The sequence below is a fragment of the Octopus sinensis genome, linkage group LG4, assembly GCF_006345805.1.
Source record: "Octopus sinensis linkage group LG4, ASM634580v1, whole genome shotgun sequence".
In the NCBI taxonomy this organism is placed as follows: domain Eukaryota; kingdom Metazoa; phylum Mollusca; class Cephalopoda; order Octopoda; family Octopodidae; genus Octopus; species Octopus sinensis.
The window spans coordinates 58,167,619-58,187,618 of NC_043000.1; the positions used below are offsets into that span (position 1 = coordinate 58,167,619).

Consider the following 20,000-nt stretch of genomic DNA (forward strand, 5'->3'; position numbering starts at 1 on the left):
CATATATATATATATATATATATATATATATATATATATATATATATATGGCTATAGACATGGTTTTGTGGTTAAGAAGCTTCATTTGTGACCATGTGGTTTTGAATTCAGTCCCACAACATGGCACCTAGGGCAAGTGTCTTCTACAATAGCTCTGAGCTGATCAGTGCCTTGTGAGTGAATTTGATAGACAGATACTGTATGGACACACATGCACACACACACACACACACACACACACGCATGCACAAGTTAAAAGAAACGTTTAGTAAATGCACAGATGAATGGAAAACAGACACAGAATGGCAAGTTGAAAAACATATAGCAAATTCTCAGAAGAATAAAAAATAGATACAGAAGGTCCCCAACTCATCAGTTATTGGCCAGAGGGTCATATTTGTGTGTGTGTGTGAAGGCGCATGGCCTAGTGGTTAGGGCATTTGGCCCACAATCGTAAGGTCATGAGTTCAATTCCTGGCAATGTATTGTATCCTTGAGCAAGACACTTTATTTCACGTTGCTCTAGTCCACTCAGCTGGCAAAAATGAGTAGTACCTGTAGTTCTAAAGGGCCAGCCTTGTCACACTTTGTGTCACACAGAATCTCACTGAGAAATATGTTAAGGGTACATGTGTTTGTGGATTGCTCAGCATTTACCCAAAGAGCCACGCAGTAGGACTGAACCTGGAACCATGTGGTTGGGAAGCAAGCTTCATACCACACATCCACACATTTTTATTATTGCTTTTCATTTTTGCGTCATATGTTTTTAGTGTTTTATTTTTTATTTATCTTATTTTTATGATTGTTTTGCATCTTATATTTTATAATTTCTTAAATTTTGCATCTTATTGTTTCATATATTTTTTTAGTTTTGTCTTTTATACATTTGTGATTTTTTTACTTCTCAGTCTTTTTTAGGTTATTTATAAATTTTTTTAACATTTGTATTTTTATATTTATTTTTATTTTTTACTTGTTCCAGTCATTGCTGGAGCACTCACTGTCTTGAAGGGATTGGAGTCAAACAGATCAACCCCAGTACTCACTTTTCAAGCCTGCTACTTATTATGTCAGTCACGAAATGCCAAGTTAGGGAGACATAAACAAACCAATAGTGGAGGTAGTTGGGAAAACAAACACAGACTCTTAGACACACACACACACAATTATATATTTATATATCATGGGTTTCCACATAGCTTTCATCAATGAAATTCCTTTACAAGGCACTGGTTGTCCTGGGGCTAAAGCAGAAGATATTTTCCCAAAATGCTTTACTATGGGATTGAATCCAAAAGCATGTGGATGCAAAGCAAGCTTCTTAACTACACAGTCATGCTTACTCTTATAGGGATTTCAACCTGCAATCCTCAGACTATATGTTTTTACTGTCTTTTTAATCATGTTTTTTTATGATTTTTTTACATCATATATCTTTATTTCTTAGATTTTTTTATGTTATGATTTTGTAATTTTTTTACTTTTCTTTTAATATTTTTGTAATTTTTTTACTTTCCTTTTTTATATTCTTATAATTTTTTTTAGATTTAAGTCATAATATTTAAGTCATAGATTTAAGTTATAATTATTTAAAAAAATTTTTTGTCTTTTTACATTTTATAATTTTTTACATTTGAGTCTTTATATTTTTATAATTTTTTCTTCTTTTGTGTGGTTTTATATTTTCAAATTTTTTCATGTTTGTGTCTTTATATTTTTATAATTCTTTTAATTTTCAATCTTTTTATGTTTTTTATAATATTCTATCTTTGTGTAATTTTATATTTATATACATTTTTTCAATTATTTTTCAGTTTTGAATAAGTGTTTATAATTTTTACTTTCTATATTTTGTTCTTATAACTTTTTAAAATTTTGTACATTTTAATATTTTTGTACTTCAAGGAGGTGAGCTGGCAGAAATGTTAGCACACCAGGCGAAATGCTCAGTGGTATTTAATCTGTCTTTATGCTCTGAGCTCAAATTCCACTGAGGTCGACTTTGCCTTTCATCCCATCAGGGTCGGTAAATTAAGTACCAGTTGCATACTGGGGTCAATCTAATCGACTGCCCCAACTCCCCGAAATTTCAGGCCTTCTGCCTAGAGTAGAAAAGAATATTTTTGTACTTCTTTCCTCCATCATTTTATAATTTTTTTAGCATTGTTTTACTTATTTTCATATTTTTATAATTTTCTGTATCTTTTCATATTTTTATGGTTTTTATCAAACTTCTGTGTATTTTTACATTTTTATAATTTTTCACTTCTTTTCTTTTGTGTTACTTTTATTTTCAGACTTTTTCATTTTTGATTTAATGCTTTTTTTTTACTTTCATGCTTTTCACTTTAATTATTTTTCCTTTAGCCTTTTTAATTTTTTCTACTTTTATCTTTTGTATCTTTTCCTTCTCTTTTTCTTAGACTGTAGCCATGTTGGGCCAATTACCTTTTATAGACAACTAGCAGTATCGCCCGGCGTTGCTCAGGTTTGTAAGGGAAATAACTATAAAGCATTTTTAGAGAGTTATAGCCAAAAAACAGCAAAAAATGGAAAAAAAATGATGGTAAATTTTTTTTTGAGAGTAATAAAAGGTTGAGTTGCGTCCCCTAGACAGTCTGTGGTTTGTTTTTTTTATTCTCGACCCCATGTCGAATTTATCGATTTTTTTCAGAACTGGGGGAACTTTTCAAAATTTTCGCTGCGTTAGTTTGAATTATGACATTGGCTATGTGTGTGTCAAGTTTCATCAGAATCGGTTGAAAGCCGTGGTCAGGGTGAGGGTACGAGAAAACAGACACACAGAAACACGCACAGACAAACTGCCGTTTATATAGAGAGAGATTACATTTATGGGTATTGATTAACAACTTTTCTCTGTGTTCTCAACTCTGGTCTGTCTTTTCTGCTTCTGCCCAGTTGCACCCTGCTTTTCAGCTCTGCCTCAGTATTTCACCTCTAGTTATATTTAGTGTGTCCTCATTTCCACTTCCCTTACGGAATTCAGCTCAAGCCCTGACATGTAATGCAGGATGCTGGTTTCCTAATAGTAAACACTATCTTCAAACAAAATGCCCTGTGGTATTCAGTTCCAGCCATTTATGTTCTGAGATCATATCCTTCTGTTGTCAATTTATGGAATCATGAAGAGGATTCTAACTGGGCCCCACCGGCAAGTTCATGCACTATTTATCTTGATAGGCATAGGAGTGGTTGTGTGGTAAGTAGCTTGCTTACGAACTACATGGTTCCGGGTTCAGTCCCACTGCATTGCACCTTGGGCAAGTGTCTTCTACTATAGCCTCGGGCCAACCAAAGCCTTGTGAGTGGATTTGGTAGATGGAAACTGAAAGAAGCCCATATTATATATATATATATATATAAGTATATATATATATATATATATGTATGTACGTGTGTGTGTATATGTTTGTGTGTCTGTGTTTGTCCCCCCCCCAACATCACTTGACAACCGATGCTGGTGTGTTTATGTCCCTGTAACTTAGCAGTTCGGTGAAAGAGACTGATAGAATAAGTACTAGGCTTACAAAGAATAAGTCCTGGCATCGATGTGTTCGACTAAAGGCTGTGCTCCAGCATGGCCTCAGTCAAATGACTGAAGCAAGTAAAAGAGTAAGAGTATATGAGATCCCCATGTCACACACATATGATTGTGATGCATTTGCCTAATGTACTCCTTATCAGATGAGTAGTCATGATGGGTATATTGGGCTTCATATACTTGTGCCCAGATTCAATTTGATGGTTTGCACTACCCTCTCACTCAATAATAATAATAATAATAATAATAATAATAATAGCAATAAATGCCCTGATGCAGTACCAGGCAGTGACTCTTAAGTGATTAGAAGTGTTATCATGTACATTGTTTTGTCTTGGTTTAAATGATGGGCTTTATCAAATATTCTGCTCAATACCACAGATTTGCTTGTCAGTTGTTTGACTTTAACTAGTTGAGCATGTCCCTTAGTGGCTGATGATATGTGCATCTTTTATCACAAACAAAAGTAGTGGGGAGCATCATAGCCATGTGTTGAGAGGGATTCTTTGAGGCTTGGATAATTCACCTCTGGAAACATGGGTGTTTCATTCAACGTCCTCAAACAACCCTTATTCAGGGACCTTTTGAGTAGGATGGGCTGCTTGATCTGAAGAAAATTTTAACTGGGCTCCATCTGCAAGATCATGCACTGTTTATCTCGATATGAGATCACCCTGTCATGCACATATTCTGAGTTCAAATTCCACTGAGGTTGACTTTGCCCTTCATCCTTTCAGATCTGATAAAATAAGTACCAGTGTAATTGACTCATCCCCCTCCCCCAAAATGGCTGCCCTTGTGGCAAAATTTGAAACCATTACTATTATTATTATTATTATTATTATTATTATTATTATTATTGAGTGAGTGAGCAACACATGTTATCAAAGTTACACTGGGGTACAAATATATAAATCTCAGTATACCCATCATGACTACTCGTCTGATAAGGGTGCACCAGGTACATGCATCACAACCATGGCGATCTCATATCAAGATAAACAGCACATGACTTTGTAGGTGGGGTGCAGTTAGAATTTTTATCAACTCAAGTAGCCTATCCTGCTCAAAAGGTTTCTGCATAAGAGTTGCTTAAGGATGATGAATGCAACACCCAGGTTTTCAGTAGTGAATTATCCAAACCTCAAATAATTCCTCTCAACAAGTAGCTTTGGTGCTCCCACACAACTCCTGCTCATGATCAGAGATGCACATCAGCCATTAAGGGACATGCTCAACTGGTTAAGGTTAAAGAACTAACCAGAAAATCTGTGATATTGAGCAGAATATTTGATATAGCCCATCTTTTACACCAAGACAAAACAGGTACATTCTAACACTTCCAGTCAGTTAAGACCAGAAGCCATGAGAGCCAGGGCATTTATTATTATTATTATTATTATTATCTTCTTCTTTCAATTTTGTTTCTATTTCTTTCTGAATGTCTTCCCAACACCTAGGGCAAAGAAACTCACTTTATTCATTGGTAGGCCATTAAAATAAACACACCAGATTGTTCATTTACAAAGTCGTGTTTATTATTATTATTATTATTATTATTATTATTATTATTATTATTATTATTTTCTTTTTCTTCTCTTCTTTGGTAATCCTGCCCCACTATTGGATTTCAGTTGAAAAATCTAGCAGGTCACAAGTCCTGGTTCCAATCTGCAGACAAGAAGTAAAAGAGAGAACAACATATTGATCTATTGGTTTATTGATTGCTTTAAGCCAGTATCATATGACAGCAGCTGGCATGAGATAGAACCAACTAATGCTGGCAGTGGTTAGCCATAGCAGGTCAATAGCTACAAAATTAATCAAACTACCAAGTCCAAACATTGTTATAGAAAGGGAAAACATTGACAGTGAAAGTAAAGGCTGGTGGGGAAAGAATGGGTGTCAGGAAAAGGAGGTTTGGGGGCGACGAAGAAGAAGAAGAAGAAGAAGAAGAAGAAGAAGAAGAAGAAGAAGAAGAAGAAGAAGAAAAACAACAACAACAACAACAACAACAACAACAACAACAACAACAACAACAACAACAACAACAACAACAACAACAACAACAACAACAACAACAACAACAACAACAACAACAACAACAACAACAACAACAACAACAACAACATGGCACTGCTTGTGGTTGTGGTGGTGGTGGTGATGGTGGTGGTGGAAATAGTGATGAGCCAGTGGGGGAAATGATGACAGGCTGGAAAGAACAATGGAAAAAGAAGAGGGCAAAAAATATAAAAATATAGGTATATATGTAAGCGAAAGAAAGATGTAAAGCATAGATGATAAAAGAAGGGAAAAAGAGAAAGTGAGAAGAAAAGAGAAGTTGGGGGAGAAAAGGAAGATTAGGAAGAGAAAAATAAGAAAAGAAAATAGAAAAAGGAGACTTGAAAGATAGAAATATCAAGATTAAAATATAGAAAGCGATAAGTGAAAAGAAATAGTTATCCATGCCTTCTTATTTAACCATCAAATCAGAAGAGGGTTACACCTAGTGTAAACCTTGAAAGCCCTTTAATTTCATATCACCAGTGGAATTTCTTCCCAAATGAAGTATCAAATGATTTTTGGAAGCTTTCAATCCTGGTGTTGATTTTCTTTTTTTCAAGAAGTTCTAGCAGGTATGCGCTTCCACAAAAGTGCAGTCTCATCAACATTGTGTACTTGCTTTGGTATGTAACCTTCTTCAGCAATCATTTTCTTTAGCCGCTCTGGATAATTAGTAGTAGCCTCTTTATCAGCACTTGCAGTTTCACTTGTCACTTTTAAATTGTGCAAATTCATGTACTTTTAAACCTTTCAAACCAGCTTTTACTAGCCAAAAGAGGATTTTCATAAGAAGTTTCACCTTTGCTTTTTGGTAAATCATCATGCAAACTTTTGTTGTTGATTTTTTTTTAATAACCATAATGTTTATCCATACATTGCACTGATTCTGAGCCCTGATTTATATATATTCAAGAGTTGTTCCATTTTAAGCTTTACATTAGATCTATGGAAATATAAGGTCTTTGCACAATTAACATGGCAAACTTAGTTTTACTTCTGCATCAAGACTTTTTTAAAACATCAAGTTTAATATCCAGTTCAAAGACTTTTCGTTCAACTTTTAAAATACACTATGATACCACATTATAAGTTTTTATTTGAAATGGATTTGCTTAGCTTCTTCATACTCTGTATTATTGTTGTTGGTGGTGGCTAGGTTTGTGTTAATGATTAAACACACACACACATGTATGCATGCACACATACATAGATACATACATACATACACACACGCACACACACACACATATACTCATATATACATTATATACATGTGCATGTGCATGCATGAATGTGTGTAACATAATGATAGTTTATTTTCAAATTGTTAACTATATACTTCAATCTTAACTGAAACATAAGTGGTCATTAAGCTAAGAAGTAAGTGTAGCTTTAAATTGTTAACAATTTATAACTATATATGAGTTTCCATAAGTGCAAAATTACAGACTTGTATCCCAAAATTAATGGTCATACTTTACAATTTCTATAAGTGCAAAATCCCATAACCTGGGGGGAATGTAACACAGGGGATGCCTGTACTCATCTTTGTTGTTCAAATACACCCTGAGTTACTTCTCTTAGTATGCATTCTCAGGTTCAGACCCACTGCTTGGCACCTTGGCAAGTGCTTTCTACTATAGTTCCAGGTTAACCAAAGCCATGTAAATGAATTTGATAGGCAGAAGCTTAGAGACGGCTGTCATATATTTACACACACACATAAACACACACACACACACACAAACACACACACACACACGTGTGCGTTTGTGTTGGCTCATGTTTTGATATCAATGGTTAAGACATGGGCACAAGCACACACACACACACACTCACAAAATGTGTCTGGCTATGAGAAATACTACTTTGTTAAGAAACAGGTCAGTGTTGATGACTTGAGGGGCATCAGGCCATACAAAAAATTTGCCTCAACAAATTCCAACAAATTCCCTGCAAACATGAAAAAATGGATATTTAAATGATAATGATGGTGTTGGAGGTGATGGTGATAATGATGATGATGATGATGATGGTGGTGGTGGTGATTATAATGATGATGATAGTGGTGGTGGTGGTGGTGATGATGATGATAATGATGATGATAGTGGTGGTGGTGGTGGTAGTGATGATGATGATGATAATGGTGGTGGTGGTGGTGGTGGTACAGGCGATGATGATATATATGTGTGTGTGCGTGTCAAAGTGTGTTCGTATTTCCCTTTTCTACATGCATGTTATAATTCACTGATTGTAAACAATGGTTTTGCTAATGATACTGTTTTGCTTACAGTCCAGTACAAAAGCACATCCATGTTGTATGACATGTTTTGACATGTACGATCTTCATAGAGTGTCATTTGTTTTCTAGTTATTGCCAGTAAATACGTCCAAGCTGTTTGTTATTGTTTGACAGAGCGAGAGAGAGAGATTATAACCATCTCACTTGGAAACAAGTGGAGGTTAGAAACAGGTAAGGCATCCAACCATAGTAAAGTCTATACCAACATGCAAGCCTGGAAAAGTAGACATTTAAAAATAATGATGTTGATGATGATGATGATGATACTGATGATGATGATGATATTAAACATCTCTGAATTCATAAGTACCAACATTTTAAGGTATCTTTTATCTTCTACTTGTTTCAGTAATTAGACTGTGGGTATGCTGGGGCACTGCCTTGAAGAATTTTTAGTCAAATGAATCAAACTCAATACTTTTTGTTTTTCTTTTTAAGCCCGGTACTTATTCTATCGGACTCTTTTGCTAAACTTCTAAGTTATTGGGGATGTGAACACACCAACACCAGTTGTCAAGCAGTGGTGGGGGGATAAACACAGACACAAACACACACGCAAATATATATACAACAGGTTACTTTCAGTTTCTGTCTACCAGATCCACTCACAAGGTTTTGGTTGGCCTGAAGCTATCGTAGAATACGTTTGCCCAAAGTTCCATGCAGTGGGACTTGATCCAGAACCATGTGGTTAGCAACAAAATTTCTTACCACACAGCGACATCTGCACCTGTATGTTGTTGATATTTTAAGAATTCTCGCAGGTAAGAATAAATTTTCTATAATGGATTGAGAAATTCAAAGGATTATTTTGGTTCAATGGTAAGACAGCTGTCATGTTTACAGGGATGTGGGTTCAAGTTCCATAGGTAGCCTTCGACTTTTTCTATTCAAAGGGTTTTTAATTCAATATTTACATGCTTTTATTTATAGCTTTATCATCTACTGCTGCATTCCATAAACAATGCATTTTTTTAATACTTTTTTTATTTATCAAAATTAAGATTGAGTTCTTTTTTAATCTAAAATACACTCTCCTTCGTTTTCTACAATGCTCTTCGATCTATCTGGTAGACTTGCAAGGTCCCTCTTCCAAAATTCACTTGTCAGTGATGAAAAATACTCCTCCAATACTGTTCTGACCTCGTCTACAGAATTCATATTTTTTCTGCCCAAATGATTTTGAAGACTGCAGAATAAATGATAATCAGATGGGGCAATGCCCAGAAAATATGGTGGGTGGGGCATCGTTTCCCGGATTGTCATCCTCGCTGTATGTGGCCAAGCATTATCCTGATGGAAGAACACCTTTCGTCTTGAAACCAAAGATGGTTGTTTTTCTTCTAGCGCTGACTTAAGCCACTCAAGCTGCTCACAGTAGATCTCCTTTGGTTTGAGTTTAAAAGTTCAAAATGGACTAAACCTCTCATATCCCATCAAACAGATAGCAACACCTTATGTGGGTGAAGACCTTCTTTAGCTTGAGGTGCCGATGTTTCTCCTTTCCTTATCCACTGTCTTCGGCACTTGACATTTTTATAGAGAACCCATTTCTCATCACCAGTCACTATTCACTCAAAAAATGGTTCATTCATGAGATGTGACAACAAAGAAGAGCACACATTCACCCCCTGCATGTGATTAGACTTGGAAAGTTTGTGAGGAATCCATTGACCTAATTTGCTGACTTTTCTGATGGCACACAGCATCAATGAATGGTTGAATGACCAAATCCAAGCTTCTCTGCTAGTTCCTCAACAGTTACGATGGGATTTTATTCCACCAGAGTTTGCAGGACATCCTCATCAAGCTCTACAGATCTTCCAGGACAAGGCTTGCCTTCTAGGCTGTAGTTTCTGGCTCGGAATTTCTGGAACCACCATTGACACTGGCTTACACTTATTGTCCGATCCTCAAATACTGCATTAATATACATATGGGCATATAGCGTAGTGGTTAAGAGCACAGACTACTAACCCCAAGATTCTGAGTTCGATTCCAGGCAGTGACCTGAATAATAATAATAATAATAATAATAATAATAATATAATAATAATAATAATAATAACATTAAAAAATACCTTAGGAATGAGAACCCAGGTTCGAAATTTCCCCAAGACACCTGATGAATGCTGGAGGGGGTATCAGCTGAAACGTGTTAACAACAAACAAGATGAGGACAAATGTAAATAATGTACACTGCATTAATATTCCTTGCACTTTCTGTTGTGTTGTTGCTTTTATCTCATAAAGCAAACTATGCCCAACATGCACCTTTGTTACTTCCATTATAGCTTTAAAAAATGTTAAAATCGAACTGCACTCTTCAAAACATGTATTAAAAATAAGAACAAGGTAAAATTACTACCTGCTTTGATAGCAAGTTGATACAGGTAATTTATCCTGTCCCCCTCCAACTTTTAGTTCAGGCAATTGAAAATTCCGCATTATTTATGGGATGACCCAATAAAAAAAGGCTTAATGTATGGTTTTATCATACTTGAATGGGTCAAGAGATCTTCTTCAGCACTGTGTGTTGCCAATGGTCAAAGTCCCCATTATGATTCACAGTACCTTGAGATCAGTCTTCACCATCTTCATCATAAATGCTTTCTGATGGGATTGAACTTATGAATCTTTATGGTGGATCAGAATATTGGAACCTAGTATATAACTAAGTAATGATTCCAGTTCATTGTCATTCCTAATCATAGTTACAAACACATTACTTGCTTGCTTGCTTCATGCACTTGCTTGATGGGGCCGGGGATCAGGAGTCATCCCAGGTTAGTGGTCCCAGACAAGTCATTATGTATAGATGTGATCATGCATAGAGCTGACCAGATCCAACAGTGCTCTTCATCGCTGGTGGTCTCATGCCGGCCCCTCTGCATCCTCCAAGGTGATATTGAGCCTCTGGATATCTTCCTTAACCATGTCCAGCCATTACCAACTCGGATTTCTAGAAGCTTCCTGCTACCACTCTAAAGTTGTTATTGTTGTAGTTGTTTGGCTCCAAGTCAACCTTAATCAAACAGATCTATGATGAAGGGTTTTTCAGACCTAATATCATGTCAATTTTTTTTCAGGTCTAGTGTATCTAGGACTACTTAATTCAATATGTCTTTTCATTTCATAAGACAGTAGGGTGAGACATAAGGTAGATTTGGCTGCTATTTCTAGCAGGTTGTATGAGACAGTAAAGGTTTCCTATTCTCGCAAAATAGTTGTGAGTGGTCTTGAAAATTAACTGACAACTAGCTTATCAGTTTCTACAATATTTCTACAACTTCTGAAGAAGCTGTAGAAGTAAGAACTTTTAGCAACATATGGGTTAGCTAATAAATATTTGGTACTATCTACTGCCTCTGTAACTAATGGAAAAATCTGAGGTTAGAATTGCAGTTTAAGGCATCAGTTATAAAGATCACTTCCTATATGTCAATAAAAAGTCAGAACTACTGAGGGTAAAGCCTTTATTTTATATTTGTTACTAGTGGTAGGCTATAAACTGACAGTACTTCAACAGAGAAAGATAATTCTTTATGAATTACACAATACCACAGAACCTGCCAGTCTTCTAGTTGAGTTTTGAGTAGCCAAGAGCATGAAGCAAGCAAGCAAGTAATGTGTATGTAACTATGATTAGGAATGAGAATGAACTCAGGAATCATTACTTAGTATATGTACATTGTATCAACCTGGATTTGCTCATTCAGAGCTGAACAATTCATTTTTTTCTTACAGGAGAAATTGAACTCAGTTCTAAGAATCAATGAAATTATTGTTAATTTTACAATACAGTTCCTATTTATGATGTTGAAGTGTACCACCCTGAGATATCTACTTAAAGTTAGTGGACTTTGTTTCTTAGACATAAGTGTCTAAATTATTGTAGCTCTATCCAATATGCTGCCAAACTGAGCCCTCATATAGAACAGCATTTAACTGACATTGCTGACAACAACGGACTTTACTATAAGGTCTAATGGTGGACTAAAGAAGATTGAATAAAATATTTTCATGAAGCAATTAAGCATTTACTGAGGAATTTCAACAAAATTATCAAAAAGCCGCTTTCTTTTCAAAATGAGATCTTTTGATTTTCTTTCAAAGAACCAAAATATAAAAATTGTTTACCCATGCTAGTGACACGTGAAAAACACCCACTACACTCTTGGAGTGGTTGGTGTTAGGAATGGGATCCAGTTGTAGGAACCATGCTAAATCAGATTAGAACCTGGTGCAGCTTACCAGTTTTCAGTCAAACCATCTAACCCATGTCAGCATGGAAAACAGACATTAAATGATGACACAAAAGCAGCAATTTCAAAGAGAAGGGTTAATTGATTACATCAACTCTAAAACTTGACTGTAACTTTATTTCATCAATCTCAAAAGAATGAATGGCTAAGTTGACCATGGTGGAATTTGAACTCAGAATGTAAAGAACAAGAAAACATATTGTAAGGTATGGTTGTCCAATGCTCTAATGATTCTGCCAATCAGCCACCTTAAAGGTAATTAATTATAGTAAAAAAAAAAATAGTTTCTTTCAGTCTCATATCAATTTATTCTATTTCAAAGCACTATCTTCAATTGAGAGCAAATAATTTTGCTAAACAAAAGATTCATTACATGTGTATAAAATATTGGATTTGGAGAATATATTAGAAAATTGATTCATTGAAATAATGTTCTTTTAATTGCTATTTTATATATCAATTCTTTAAAACAAAATTCACAGCAGATAAACAAAACATAATTTTTTCAAATCAATAAAACAATCTAAATGTATGAAATTTGCATTAAAATTGATTCTCTTTTCTTATTTTGTTTAACTTCAAAGTAATTATATCATTCTTGTGTATTGGGGAAACAAACTGGATCTGTAAATGCTCATCTTAAAATTGAATCAATATATGATGACATATAGCAGAAAGAGTAGAGCATCAGACTAACTTTTTTACTGTACTGGAGTCTCTTCTCTATATATTCAGAATTCAAATTTCTCAGTTTGTTGTTGTTGAGAAGTCCAGTGATCTAAACATTCCAGCTGTGATACTCCCATAACTTTTGAAGGAGTTTATAGGGCTACATTTACTAATGCATCTTTATTTAAAAAAGAAAGACTGTTGTGGTGTAATTTGATGGGTATTTCTTATGGGGTGAACATTCATGCAGATCAGTGGTTCTTAACCATTTTTTAAACCTATGGATCCCTTTGATTACTATTTTATTTTGGTGGACCACCATAGACATTCAATATTTAAAAATTAGTTTTATAGATACTTATTTCAAAATTCCTATTTTGTTTCTCACTCATTCAGTTGTGTAGGTTTGCAATAACACTCTCTGAGAAAAGATGTTTCAATGGCTGAAAACATGCTGAATTATGTAAAACATTAGAGAAAGAAGCCTAGCTGCTTCTTGCAATAAATTCATTTAAAGCAAAATGTTTTTCGTGGACCCTTAAAATACTACTGTGGATCTCTGATTTACTATTTTGTTTGCATGGATCTCATATCCAAATCTGATATGGACCCTGGTTGAGAACACCTGATGTAGATGGTTTCTTACAAGAGTATTTGGCTTGTGATCCTGCTGGAGCCAATAAGAAATGTACCAGTGTTATACTGAGTGTGTATGTTTCAATCAGTGATTCTCTTTGTTTTTGTGGCTGTGTACAAATTTAAGAAATCAACGAGGGTGATGGAGTTGATAAACAACTAAAAGTTGAGCTAGATGTCTTATCAGTGATTTTCTTTGGTTGAGGGAATGATGAGTGTGAGTGTACACACAAAGTATTGTGGTGAATAAAATACTTCTTCTTTCACTATGCTGTACCAGGAATCTTGATCCTTCATTACCTTCAACAAGTCTTCATATTCATATTGTGTGTCTCTGCCAATAACGTTGATATAATTGAGTGGCCTTCATCCTTGTTAGGGTGTAGAAGTTTCCAAAACATATTTTATATAGCCTGTTACTCATCATGATAGCAGTGGTCAACAAAGCCTATCTGAAATGAGCAATAATGATATAGTTGAAATGTATCTATAAATCTCCTCTTTAGTCTTGTTCACACTATGAGATGCTTTAAGCCCTAAAGAGAAGCCTTGTGAATGTACCCTATAAAGGATCTTGAAGCTTCTTCTTCATGGTCCAGGTTGCGGCTCCATAGAGAAGAATGCTCTCTACATGTGCCCAAAAGAGGGCAAGTCTTGCTAACTTTGAAATAGTTGATAGCTAGATCCTTTGATGTTTTAATAAAATTAGAAATGCTTCAAAGTTTTTAAAATTATCCAATACTATGGTGAAGAAAGAAGAATTACATAGATGCAACTCTATTTTGACAATGAAAAAAGAGGATGGAAGCAAAGAATTTAATTTATTTTTTTTGGTGGTGGGGGGGTAGCAGGGTATCTGGTATTTGTCAGTTACAGAACCATTATTTTATAGTATTAACTTTTTAGCATTCAGATTATCCTATCAAATGTAATATTTATTTGCATTGTTTTGAATTAATCATTCATCATCTTACAGCTTTGAGATTTTGATGATATCATTGTTTATTTTTAAAATGATATTTTTGAGTAGGTGTGATAGGCCAGATCTGGTTGGTTTGAACAGAAAACGGTTAGAATATTTGATCTGGATAAAGTCAGTTTAAATATTAAAGGATTAAAGTTTTGTAGTGACACCATCTTGGAAATCTTCAGCCCGCATGCGCAGAGTTGGATTCTTCCGGGAGGCCTGCCAGAAGTTCCCTCATGTGCATGTGTAGAAAACTAGGAGCAGCGAAATTTCCCTTGTATCGGCCTCTCAAACGCTGACAGCTGAACAGGACGGTCGTGTTTTATCAGCTCTCTCAAGCTGCCACATCGTGGCGGTGCTACGCTATGCTTGAACGGACAGGATTTGGCTCACTCCACTTGACTTCTGCGACGAGCTCCTAGGCTGCCGATTCGCCCAGAAAGAAGAATGTATAGATTGCAAATCCAGAAATAAAATACTTACGCTGTCGAAGTTAATTGGAAGTCTTGACTCTTTCCTTCAATTAATATTTTAATGTAAAGGATGCGAGCATCACCCATCCAGTGTTACAGACCTTTCATCCTGTTACAATTGGTGACCCCATGGCTTCACTACAATTTCTTATTGATTCGAAGTTCAAAATTTATTGAAGTCAGCACAATTTTGCTTTCACTGAGAGGAGAGTAAGTGAAATGATAAGTAATATCAACAATTTATAAAATGTTGTTAACGTTTAGCCCCAGACCAACCCTGATGAAGCATACATCTCTAATCACAAAACATTCTAACTATGACCATGTAGCAAGACTGATGTCATAGAATGTTGCATCATTTAGGTTTAGATAGTCAGAAATTGGCCCATCCTGCATGTTCCTAACGATTGGTCACTTAAGCCAGTCATGTGATGGTGTAATACTTGACCGAGTCTGTTTCTTGGATTGGTCTAGTTTTATGTGGGATACAGTTTTGTATTCTATCGTGCTGTGTGATAGACCAACAAGTACGGCAAAATCAAGTGCCTCTGTGTGCCTCATTTTGTCTTTAAATAAGAGGATTTTTCCTGTTTTTGCCAGTGAGGTGAGACTTTTCTGGAAGTTATGTCATGCCATTTTGTTCCTGTTGTTGAAGCACATGCCACCAGATTCTGACTGAAATGAGAAGTCAATTATGTATGATTACTATAGACAGTTATCTTCCTGATGTGACAAACTGGTTTGTTGTACAATTCATTTAATGGATGAATAAAGTATCACAGGTCATTAAAAACTCGTTTTCTTGTATTTCTTTTCCCTGTTTTATACACAACACACAGAACCAAGAACTTGTAATAATACAAGGGTCAGAGACATGCGTTATACCAGCTAAAACCATCTCTTGCTTTTTTAGCTGTAGTTTTCTAACATCATTTTCTCTATAATATTTTACTTCTGTAAGACAGTGCCATTAAACATGAGGGAGGCCTGGCTGCTGTTTCTAGAAAGTCGAGAAACCATCTAGAACAATGGTTCTTAACTTTTTTTCTTTCGTAAATAGTTGTTATGTGTAGTACCCACATTTGTGGCGAGTGAGGAATCACAACTAAAATAAACTTAACATGGATTCTATCAGCTTTTAACAATGAAAGGATAAAATATTATAGTAAAGACAAAATTAGTGACGTAGCTAATAGAAGAACAAGGGGAGCGACCGCTACCCCGAGCACATTTTTCAAACTTGGCGCCTTTTCAAAAATTTTTAAAACTCTTTAGTAACATCTATTAGTATTGAAAGTTTCATTCATAATGATATTGTTCCTAAAACATGTAATTAATAAATGTAGAATATAATTACGAATATTATAACTAATGAAATATTTCGCGTAACATAAGAGAAATGGATTAAAAATTATTTGGCATGTGTCACAGCGCCTTTTTTGTGCTCCCTCCCCTTAACTTTAGTGCCTGGTTACGCCGCTGGACAAAAGTTGTAAATTTACTTCATACATTGCAAGTTTATGATTACCCTGTACCAGATGAGATCTAGTTAAGATTTCTATATCAGGCTCAACGTTAGTCGAAAGAAACTGGATGTCTCGTTTTATTGCAATAATCATTTATTAGTTTTACAGTGTATAATATAATTACTTCTACGGGTAAAATTTAGTATGTAAATTTTGTTACCTCGCCCCCGCCTACTATCCCCAAAGGCCTAACGTCCCCATCGACAAACCCAGTGCCCCCTTCCCACCGTGGGGTAGTACCGCCCACATTAAAAACCTTTGGTCTACAGTCTCGCTCGATTGTTGATGTTCTTGCATGTAGTCAATCGACTATATTCTCTCCCTTGAAGGTAATAGTCGTCTAAAATTTCCGAAAAAATTTTTTCAAAATTTGACGACAATTTTATCGTCAGTTTCTTTTACATAAGAAAAGAGACATCAATAACAACAAGGAAGTAAAGAGTTGGTAGGTGCATACTTACGCACAAAGTTTAAACATAAACACAAATCCCTGCACGCAAAAGTAGATGCAGCACTGAGGTACACGAAATAACGTGATAAGTTAGAGTTATTCCCCTTACATTATTAAAACAATTCAAGGTGAGGTTTTCATGTTCATCTCTCGATTACTACTACTACTGATGCTGCTGCTGCTGCTGCTACTACTACTACTACTACTACTACTAATAATAATAATATATCATACTATTGTTGTAGTTCTGGTTCTATTATCACCATTACTAACATATAAATACATACATGCATGCTTACATACATGCATGCATACATACATACACACATACATACATACATATATATATGCAGTTGTGTAAAAATGCCTTCAAGATACTACCTCCCAATGCAAGATGATGTTGCTAAAATAATATACAATGACAGAAAAAAAAACTAGCGAGGCATAAATATAGAGAATCCCCTGTGATTGAATACATACACAGACATCAACACAAAAAATATTGGTGGAACATTCCCATGAAAACCTCTACTTAGTGCAAATATAACAGACTGAGTATAGTTGTTTGGGACAGGCAACAAAAAGTATCAACTTTCATAGAGGTCAGTGACCCTGCTGATATGAATATCTCCTCAAAAATCAGAGAGCAACAGCATGATCACAAATTGAAAGAGGCAATGACAGAAAATTGCTTTAAACCTGCAGCTTATATATGTAGATTATATTTTCACATTTGAACCATATTAATTGGTGCATTTGGCTATGTTAGTAAATGCCTAAGTGGCACTCTGGAAGAGCTGGAGTTTTCAGGAAAAGAAACAAACCAGCTAGCACACACATTGCAAATTCAATCTGTAAGCAGAACAGATTGCATTCATAATGCAAGATTTTACCCCTGTCCAAAATGTGACATTGTTTTAGTCATCTGCAGTCCGAGCTTTGTATCACAGTTAGAAACAAGCTCCTTTCTTACAAGAAGTGAGGTAATTAAAAACAGAAGATCATACATACACTTACATACATACATATATACACACATAGAAAGATAGCACAACTTATTCCATATAAGCATTTGTAATATTTAATTTCTAAAATTAAAAAAAAAAGAAATGACCAGCTTTATATTAAATATTTCTCCACATGTTATTTAGCTCCAAATATTGCTTGGTTCCAAATCTGTCTATCTTTTTGTCTATGTCTACCTATCTATCTGTCTATCTTTTTGTCTATGTCTACCTATCTATCTGTCTATCTATCTATCTATTATCTATCTATCTATCTATCTATCTATCTATCTATCTATCTATCTATCTATCTATCTATCTATCTATGTGTCAGTCTGTCTGCCTGCTTGCCTGTCTTTCTGCCTGTCTGTCTACCTACCTACCTATCTATCTATCTATCTATCTATCTATCTATCTATCTATCTATCTATCTATCTATCTATCTATCTATCTATCTGTCTGTCTGTCTGTCTGTCTGTCTGTCTGTCTATTTATCTGTCTATCACTCTGTATATATATATATATATATATATATATATATATATATATATATATATATATATATATACATAAATATATATAAAAGAATACAAAAAATGGAACAAGAACACAAAACATCCGGACAGATGATACAAAAAAGGGACACGAAAAAACAAGGGCAGGTAATCCAGAGTTTTCTTTCATCAGTTGAGTTCCAGATAATCTTTGCAGTTTTGGCTGGTTATACTCAAGACTGCTTTAATCTGCCCAGCCCCAAGGAAAATCTAAGCTAAGAACACATAGATTCCTTGGAAGAAAGCAGCGAATGTATACGAAAACAAGGACGGAAAAAAAACCGGAGAAATGTTATTCAAATACAAATGCAAATAACAGGACATTAACAACAAATGTCTTTCGACTAAGGACGAATTCAATTAAGCTGGTGTATGTAGAAGTGAAGCCTTACGACAGGGACATAAGAGATGACAGGCATGGGGAGGAATATAGATGTCGAATCAAGAAAGAAAGGTCAGGCTTGGCCGAACTCCGGTCATGTGGAGAGAGAGGTGAGAGGTAGAGGCAGAGGGACAGAAGAATTAGGGAGGGATGAGAAAAAAAGAAATAGGACAGAGTGAAGTGAAAGAGGAGGGAAGGTGAAAATGAAGGGAAGGCTAGGAAATGTGAGAGTGGGGGAACAAAAGAAAGAAGAGTGGAAAGAACAAAGTGTGAACAGGCTGATAGAAAGAAAGAAAGAATGAAAGAATAAGAGAGTCGTGTACAAAATTTATATATATATATACTTACATATAAGAGACCAAAGTATACATATGCTGCAATATGTATATAAAAAGAATATAAAAAATGGGACAAGAAAAAACAAGGACAGGTCATCCAGAGTTTTCTTTTGTCAGTCTAGTTCCAGATTGTCTTTGCAGTTTTGGCTGGTTATGCTTGAGACTGCTGTGTGTGTGTGTGCGCGCGCGTGTGCATGTGTATCAGATTATGTCTTTTTATTAAGGCCAAAAAAGATCTTCACAAACTGTTACTCAGAGCTTCCTGTTATGATTTGCTGGACAGTTGTGATCATAAGATTATGTATCTGTTGACATAAATATAATAGTACACCAACAGATGCAAGAATACTATATCTATAAATGTAAATATGTAAACATCTAAGAAATTAGTATATCTGCAGATGTAAATGTACAAGAATACTGTACCCACTTATGTAATTATGTAGAGAAAAGTATTTGAAAATAATAACAGAAGGTGCCAATGAAAGCCTAGAGATAAATGCGAAGGTTCATAAGCATTTCATGCATGACTGCCCTATATTTTTACTCGATACAGTGCACTTACTATCACCTTGTCCTATACCCAGATTAATATGCATTCAAAGACATTCGTAGTCATGACCATTCTGTCTTTTCCCTAAACACAGTACACCTAAGGTCACATTCATGTCCTTTTCTGAGACTGTCATGTGTGAAATGAGGAAAATTTGGCTGATATTTCTAGCAGGCTGCGTGATGGTATGAAGGCTTCTTCATTGCCTCAAGTTTCCTTATAGTTAAATGTCACAAATCTACGAAAACCAG

General features: G+C 35.2%; 1 long non-coding RNA gene across 2 annotated transcripts; it reads right to left on the reverse strand.

The window, feature by feature from the left end:
- Positions 1–5,127: 5,127 nt before the first annotated feature.
- LOC118762966 lies at positions 5,128–17,018 on the reverse strand. Of its 2 annotated transcripts, none has more exons than XR_004998719.1 (3): positions 16,929–17,018; positions 13,802–13,953; positions 5,128–5,236 (listed from the first exon to the last, which is right to left on the reverse strand). It is a non-coding gene; the product is annotated as an uncharacterized LOC118762966 (long non-coding RNA). The 2 variants fall into 2 exon arrangements; XR_004998718.1 differs by lacking the exon at positions 5,128–5,236 and adding an exon at positions 12,346–12,444.
- Between the last annotated feature and the right edge of the window lie 2,982 nt (positions 17,019–20,000).